This window comes from Lygodium microphyllum, chromosome 6 (genome assembly GCF_053477565.2).
Source record: "Lygodium microphyllum isolate KBCC chromosome 6, Lygodium_microphyllum_v1.1.10, whole genome shotgun sequence".
Taxonomy (NCBI): Eukaryota; Viridiplantae; Streptophyta; class Polypodiopsida; order Schizaeales; family Lygodiaceae; genus Lygodium; species Lygodium microphyllum.
Genome location: NC_141140.1, coordinates 23,299,176 through 23,307,644, shown reverse-complemented (window position 1 = coordinate 23,307,644; position 8,469 = coordinate 23,299,176).

Here is an 8,469-nt window from a genome sequence, read left to right as displayed (position 1 = left end):
AGAAGAAAAGGCTTCAACAGCAAAGAGAAACTATGTCGACTTCCGGAAGCGGTTCTGGCGCATCAAGAAGCGGTGCAGGAGGTGGTGCTGCTGTACCGGCTATTCAAACACTGAGAATTCGTCCACCAACCTTCAGCGAAGGCAAGTTAGATGGTACAAACTACACCTTGTGGAAGTTCAAAATTACAACTATCCTTGATTCTTATGAGCTTCTGGAGACTGTGCTGGGGACTGACGCAGAACCACAGCCTACCCCCGACCCATCAAATCCTGGTGTGATGATTCCTCCGAATGTAGATCTTCTACGAGCTTGGAAACAAAGGAATGCAGATGCATTGTGTGCCTTAGTTGCAAGCTGTTCTGACAGTGTTCTGACTTTGATTCCAGCATATAACCAAAGCGTTAAAGGCTTGGAATGTACTAAGGAGTCAGTATGAAACACGAAACCAAACAAGGATTCAAAACTTGGAGAATCAACTAGCAGCGGAGAAGTTTGCTGAAGGAGAGACGGTTAAAGCATTCATCACTCGGATTAAGAATCTGCACGACCAGATGGCTGGCGCTGGGATACAAAAGACTAGCGAAGAGCTAGCTCGGAGGTGTCTCCGGATTTGTCCACAAAAGTTTGATGGACTAGTAACTGCCCTTAATACTCAGGTGAGACCTGAAGCTTTGACTTTTGAGGAGTTTTGTGCATTATTAATTGAGGAGGAGTTGAGGATGAAAGCCCGAGAAGGAAGTAGCAATGGAGATGCTGCATTCTCTGCCAATGCAAAAGGCAAAGGTGTTTCCTCCACCAAAAATGATGGTGACAAAAAGAAGAAGGGCGGCAAGAAGAAGTTTCAAGGAGAGTGCTTCTACTGCAAGAAGAAAGGATATGCAATTGCAGATTGTCATGTCAAGAAGGCAGATGAAAAGAATGGTACCCTTAAAAGTAAAGGGAAAGAGACAGCCAATACAGCTGAAGCAGAGCTAGAATTATTCATGGCGACCATTGAGAAAGTGTGCTCCTCAGAGCAAGAAGAATCTACCACTGACTCATGGGTGTTGGATAGTGGGGCCTCCCATCACATGACCAACAAGAAAGGTCTATACAGTTCTATGCAGCCTCTACAAGAATCCATCAATGTGACGGTTGGAAATGATGCTAAATGCCCTGCTGCGGGCACAGGTACTATTTCTTTTGTTGCTGCAAATGGTAAAGTCAAAAAGCTTTCAAATGTGTTGTATGTTCCCGAAATCAGGAGAAATCTATTATTAGTTTGCCATAACTGATCTTGGTCATGAAGTGAGGTTCAAGAAGACAGGTGCAGAAATTATTGATAGTGCTGGGACAATTGTTGGCAAAGGAGAAAGAAGGAACAACCTATATGAGCTAAGTGCTCTTACAGCCACCACTGGAGTCGGCACAAGTAAGCTTTGGCATGAAAGGTTTGGACACATCGGATTTGCAGTATTGAAGGAGATGCAAAAGCAAGGTATGGTTGCTCACCTACCTAGAATAACTGAATTGAAGGAACCATGTGAAGCTTGTATGATGGGCAAGCAACAGAGAAAGGCATTTCCACAAGAAAGCAAGAATAGAGCACATGCTCCTCTAGAGTTGGTGCATGCTGACTTGTGTGGTAAGATGCCTACACAGGCCTTGGGGGGATCTTCTTATTTTATGTTGATTGTCCATGACTACAGTAGGAAGATATGGGTGTACTTCCTTCGTGATAAGGCTCAAGCTTTTGGTAAGTTTAAAGAATGGCTAATACTTGTTGAGAATGAAACAGGGAAAAGTGTGAAGAAATTTAGAACAGATGGTGGTGGTGAGTTCAACTCAAAGGAGTTTGAAGGCTTTTGCAAGAGCAAAGGGATCAAGCGTCAATTGACGACGCCTCACACACCTCAGCAGAACGGTGTTGTGGAATGCAGGAATCGCACCATTGTGGAATGGCAAGATGCATGCTAAAGGGCAAGGGATTGCCTAACCATTTTTGGGCTGAAGCTGTTAATACTGCAGTCTACATTCTAAATCAGAGCTATACAAAGGCTCTCAAGGGAAAAACACCTCATGAGACTTACACTGGTAAGAAACCATCTGTCTCACATTTCAGAATTTTTGGATGTGAATGTTATGCACATGTTCTAGATGAGAAGAGAAACAAGTTACAACCAAAAAGCAAAAAATGTATCTTCTTGGGTTATAGTGATGAGCAGAAGGCTTACAAATTATATGACCAAGAGGCAAAGAAGATCATCGCGAGCTGTGATGTGGTGTTCAAGGAGGAGCCGCATACAGTGGAGGAGGAGAAGGCAAGTTCTTCCACTTTATCATCAAGTGAAGAAGTAGTCCACTATGAACCTGTCCCGAGAGCTATCCCTATCCTTAAGGAGGAGGAAGCATCTTCTTCAGATGATGAGGAAAAAGTTCACCAACCTGACATCACCCCACCGGAAAAGCCATTGCCGCGCTGGGTGAAGCAGCTCTATGACCACAATAATCCTATGCCTGCATCTGTTGAGGAGAAGGCAGATGGACCAAGGAGGTCTCAGAGAATAGAGGAGCAAAGGAGGGCTTCTGCTCACATAGTCAATATGGCCTTGATGGTTGAGATTATGAGAGAAGTAAAGGAGCCAACTGACTTAGAAGAAGCACTTGCAGATCCATCATGGAAGGCTACTATGCAGGTGGAGTATGACAGCATAATGAAGAATGACACTTGGGAGCTAGTGGATTGACCAACAAAGCGGAAGGTTATTGGCACCAAGTGGATCTGGAAGGTAAAGTACAAGGCTGATGGTACCTTAGAAAAGTACAAAGCTAGACTAGTTGTACAAGGATTTTCACAAGTTGAAGGGTTTGATTTTCAAGAGTCATTTTCCCCAACTGCCAGAATGACCACTATTCGCACGATACTTGCAGTGGCTGCCCACAAGAAGTGGCCAGTGTACCAAATGGATGTTAAGTCAGCGTTCTTAAATGGTGACCTCAAGGAGGAGGTGTACGTGGCTCAACCACCAGGGTTTGAGGCCCCCCATTCTGAGAACAAAGTATGGAAGCTGAAGAAGGCATTGTATGGGCTGAAACAAGCCCCCAGAGCATGGTACCAGCGGATAGATAGGTTCTTTTTAAACCTAAACTTCAAAAGATGTGCCTCAGATGCTAGCTTATATGTTTACAGGGATTGTAAAAAGTCTGTAGTGATTGTCCTATATGTGGACGACCTTCTTATTACAGGTGACTATGAAGATATGATCAACCAAACTCGAAAGGCTTTGAGTTCTGAGTTTGAAATGATAGACTTGGGCTTGCTGCACTTGTTGAGATATCGAGCTCCACTCGTGATACGCCAGGGTGACCGTTGTGTATTTATGTCACCGACTTGTCAGTTGCAGATGTGGTTGGTACACCGCCCCTGAATAATAGCTACATGATAGCTATCCTTATCTACTCTAGTTCGTGGCTCAGTTAGTATGCCACCTTAGTTAGTTGAGTTTGGTTTGAGACCCATATCTAGGGTTCTTCTATTTCTTTGTACTTGAGTTCTTTTGGCTTACACAACTAAGAAGAGGAAAACTGTTTTCAGCCTCCACCCTTGTGTGTCTTCCCCCATTGTGCAAGCAAGAAAGCTTCAAGCGAGACTCCTTCCTTCTCTCCCACAATCTTGACATGGTATCAGAGCCTTGTTCGTGGTAAGGAGCTCAAGAAAGCAAGCCAAGCTCGCGGTGTTCTGGTAAGAGGAGCAGTGTTGCTTTCATTTCCTGTTTCAGGAGCAGATCTCTGCAGGTAGCACAGTCGAAAAGTGCAGGAGTGCATTGTCTCAGGTTGAGACGCCCTTCGCGGTGAAGCAAAAGGGCAGTATATGCTGCGGGTATGGGCTTTAGCCCTCGGCGACCTTGTTTTTTTTATTTGAGGCCATTTTGGGGCCTGTTTTGGAGGCGAAAGTTTTCTGCACGCACTCAGGAAAAGGCCCAGTTTTATGCTGTCAGCCACTGTTCTACAGGTCGGTGAATAGTTACTGTAAGAATTGCATTGTATGCTTGTGCGCAGAGACATTGGGAGTTACAGAATCATCCCTGTTGCCTGTTGATGCAAAATCGTCACTAGGAAGTGACTGTGTGGTCAAATACCACTTTCACCAGTTTTGCAGATTTTCCCTTGTGAGGGTGAAGCTGTGGTTTTTGCAGTGACAGAATTTTTTGCAGTCTTCTGTAATGGCATCTGATTCTCTTTCACAGATTGTCACTGAAAAGCTTGACAAGAACAACTTCCAAGCATGGAAGTTTAGAATGACGAATTTCCTTATGGGAAAAGGATATTGGGAATTTGTTGCAGGAAATGAAGAAGAACCAGTTCTTCCTGATGTTCCCAATCAACAGCAAATGCAGGCATTTAAAGCATGGCATGAGAGAGCCAGGAAAGTTATGTATTGGCTGTCTATCAGCATTTCAGACTCTATGATTGTGCATATTCAAGATGCAAGTACGCCAAAGGAGGCATGGGATACTTTGTCAAAAATGTATAGCACAAATACGCAAGCCAGGAAAATGCAGCTCAAGCAAGAGTTGCACAATGTGCAAAGAGAAAATATGAGCATCAACGACTACCACATGAAGGTGAAGAAGATTGCAGATGCACTTGCTTCCATTGGGTCACCAGTGGAAGATGATGATTTAGTTTCTGTGACCTTGAATGGTCTAGGAAAGGATTATGCACAGTTTCGGACATCCATTTCAGTTCGTGAAAGATTTCGTGACTTTGATGAGTTGATTGCTCTTCTAATTTCTGAGGAGCAGAGAAATGGTGGTGCATCTTCTTCAGGAAGAACTTCAAAAGAAGCTGTCTTCTACTCAAATGCTGGAAGAGGTAGAGGCAGAGGTAGAGGAGGCCAATTTGGAGGCCGTGGTAGAAATCAGAATATGCAGCAAACTCAAGAAAACCAGTCCTATGGAGGAGGACGTGGTAACTCTAGAGGGAGGGGGAGCCAAAGAGGTCGTGGTGGATGGCAAAGAGACCAAAATGCAAACAGTAATGTTGAATGCTACTATTGTGGTAAAATGGGTCATATGGCTAAAGACTGCTATAAAAAGCAGAATGACATCATGAATGGAAAATTGCAACAAGGAAATTATGCATCCTCTAGTAGACAGGGTGATGACAAAAATGAGCATCTGTTTATGGTGCAGCACATGAACAATTCTGTGACAAGTGCAGAAGAAAGCAACGATGTACAGTATGTTGACTCAGGTGCGTCAAACCATATGACAGGTCATGCAAAATGGATGGAGGATGCAAGGAAAATGGAAAAACCAGGATTTGTGGAGACTGGTGATGATACTGCACATCCTATTGTGCAGATTGGAAAATTTCCTTTGTCTATGCAGGATGGGAAAAAGAAATACCTGTCCGATGTATTTCATGTCCCGAATATCACCAAGAATCTAGTTTCTGTTGGTCAAATGGTTGAACAGGGCTTGCAGGTCAGATTTAATCCTCATGGATGCTTTGTTGAGGATATGAAAAATAAAGGTCGCTTGATAGCAAAAGGAAAGAAGAAGGGCAAAATGTTTACATTGGATGCAGACATGTCTGAATTGAGTGCAGCAATGTTTGCACATGGGACTGGTGTAGTTGCAGATATTGATATCTGGCATAAACGCATTGGTCATGTTAATATACAGCGACTTAAATCAATGCAGGCCCAAAATATTGTTGCAGGTTTGCCGAAATTCAAGGTTGCAGAAATGCATAAGGTATGTGAAGCCTGTCAGTTTGGAAAACAGGCAAGGAAACCATTTCCTAGACATGTTCAAGAGAGTAAAAAGCCATTGGAATTAATCCACTCTGATGTGTGGACAACTAAAGCTGCATCTCTTGGAGGCTGTCATTATTTTGTCAGTTTTGTTGATGACTATAGCAGAAAAGTTTGGGTGTATTTTATGAAAAAGAAAAGTGAAGTTTTTGGGCATTTCAAAACTCTTAAAGCTATGGTTGAAAAAGAAACAGGCCTGCAGATAAAATGCCTAAGGTCAGATGGAGAGGGAGAGTACCTCTCAAATGAGTTTGCAAGGTTCGTGCAGGAGCATGGCATAAAGCAGCAATATTCATGCAGTCATACCCCACAACAAAATGGAATTGCAGAAAGAAAAAACAGGCATATTGGAGAGGTATCTCGTGCCATGCTCAATGAAAAAGACTTGCCATATTTTTATTGGGCTGAAGCAGTTGCTACAGCAGTCTACATAATGAACAGGACTCCCACTGCAGCAATACATGGAATGACTCCAGAGGAGAGGTATACTGGTAGGAAACCAGATATTTCTCATTTGAAAATTTTTGGTTGCATTGCCTATGTACATGTGCCAGATGAGTTGAGATCCAAGTTGGATCCAAAAGCTGAGAAGTGCATCTTTATTGGTTACTCTCTGCAGCAAAAAGGGTATAGATGCTATAACCCTTCTACTCGTAAGTTTACAGTGAGCAGAGATGTTGTTTTTGATGAGATGAGTAGCTGGTATAAACCAGTAAATGTGATTGATGATGTAGATGCACAAAATGGTAATGCTGCACAAAATTCACAGCAGCAGTCACAAAATATTAGTGGACCTGGAGCGTCCTCTAGTAGTGGTTCACATTCTTCGCCATGGACAGGCAGATTGAGATCAAGAGAATCTTCTCAAAGTAATGCAGATATTGGTATGCAGGTATCACGAAAAGGAAAAGAGAAGGTTGATCAGCCCATGTTTGATGTGAATGCAGGTCACTCTTATGTGGATGGTGAATCCAGTGGCTCAGAACAGAGCATTGATGATGAGTTGGGTATTCCTTCTATTGTTACACCTGGAGTAAGGAAGACCAAGGATGTTTTGAGAGCACCTGGGAGTGAACCTACTTTGCGCAGGTCTACAAGAGCTAGGTATCCTGTGGATAGGCTGAAATATGATGGATTTACAGCCATTCACTATGCATATATGGTTAAAGTGATACAGGAACCAGAACCCACTTCTTTTGAGGAAGCCATGGGAAAAGAAAAATGGGAGAAAGCCATGGATGAAGAAATGGATGCCTTGGAAGCAAATGCTACATGGGAATTGGTACCTTTGCCTAAAGGTAAAAATACAATTGGCTGTAAGTGGGTTTATAAGGTGAAGCACAATGCAGATGGTTCTGTGAATAGATACAAGACAAGATTAGTAGTCAAGGGGTATGCACAAACATATGGCATTGACTATGAAGAAACATTCAGTTCGGTTGCAAGGATGGCAACCGTAAGAGCAGTCATTGCTATGGCTGCATCAAAGGGATGGTCTTTACATCAGATGGATGTAAAGAATGCCTTCTTGCATGGTGATTTGCAAGAAGAGGTCTATATGGAGCAGCCACCAGGTTATGTGCATGCTGTTCATCCTGAGTTTGTTTGCAGGTTGAAGAAAGCCTTGTATGGCTTGAAGCAAGCACCTAGAGCATGGTCTGACAAGATAGGACAGTATCTTGTCACTATTGGCTTTCAAATTTCCAAGGCAGATTTCTCACTTTATGTGAGAAAAACAGGGAAATGTATTTTGCTACTTGTCATTTATGTTGATGATTTGATTATGACAGGTGACAGTGATGAAGATATCCTTCATGTGAAAATGCTATTGAAGCAGAAGTTTGAGATGAAGGATTTGGGAGAGCTGCGTTATTTCTTGGGCATTGAGGTGATTAGATCACCAAGTGGGATACAGCTCTTGCAGAGGCAGTATGGATTGGACATGCTGTCCAAATATGGGATGACAGGCTGTAAGCCTATTTTAAATCCTTTGCTTCTAGAAGCTGAGCACAGATGCAGGTGAGCTTCTAGAAGACCCTACTATGTACAAACGCATAGTAGGAAGTTTGATTTATATGACTATTACCAAGCCAGATTTGAGCTATGCTGTTGGATTGGTAGGTCAGTTTATGCAGGCTCCAAGGAAACCACATTTGGATGCGGCTAGATGCATACTCATGTATGTGAAGTCCACATTGCAGTATGGACTATTTTATGAGACTGGGGTTCAGATACAGCTGCATGGATACACTGATTCTGATTGGGCTGGTAGTATTTCTGATAGACGATCTACCAGTGGATATGTGTTCTCTTTTGGGAGTGCTGCAGTCACTTGGGGCAGCAAGAAACAGCCTACAGTTGACTTGTCGAGCACAGAGGCTGAGTACAGGGGTGCAGCAACGGCTGCATGTGAGGTAGCTTGGTTGCATAAGCTACTTTATGATATGCATCAGTCTACAGATGGGCCAGTTGTCACTTATTGTGACAACATGAGTAGTATACACTTGGCAAATAACCCAGTCTATCATGCTAGAACAAAGCACATTGAGGTGCATTATCACTATGTGCGAGAGAGGGTTTTACTAGGTCTTATTGATCTAGTTTATGTCAGCACAGAGGATCAGGTAGCTAACATATTCACGAAGGCATTGGGCGCAGAGAAGCTGCG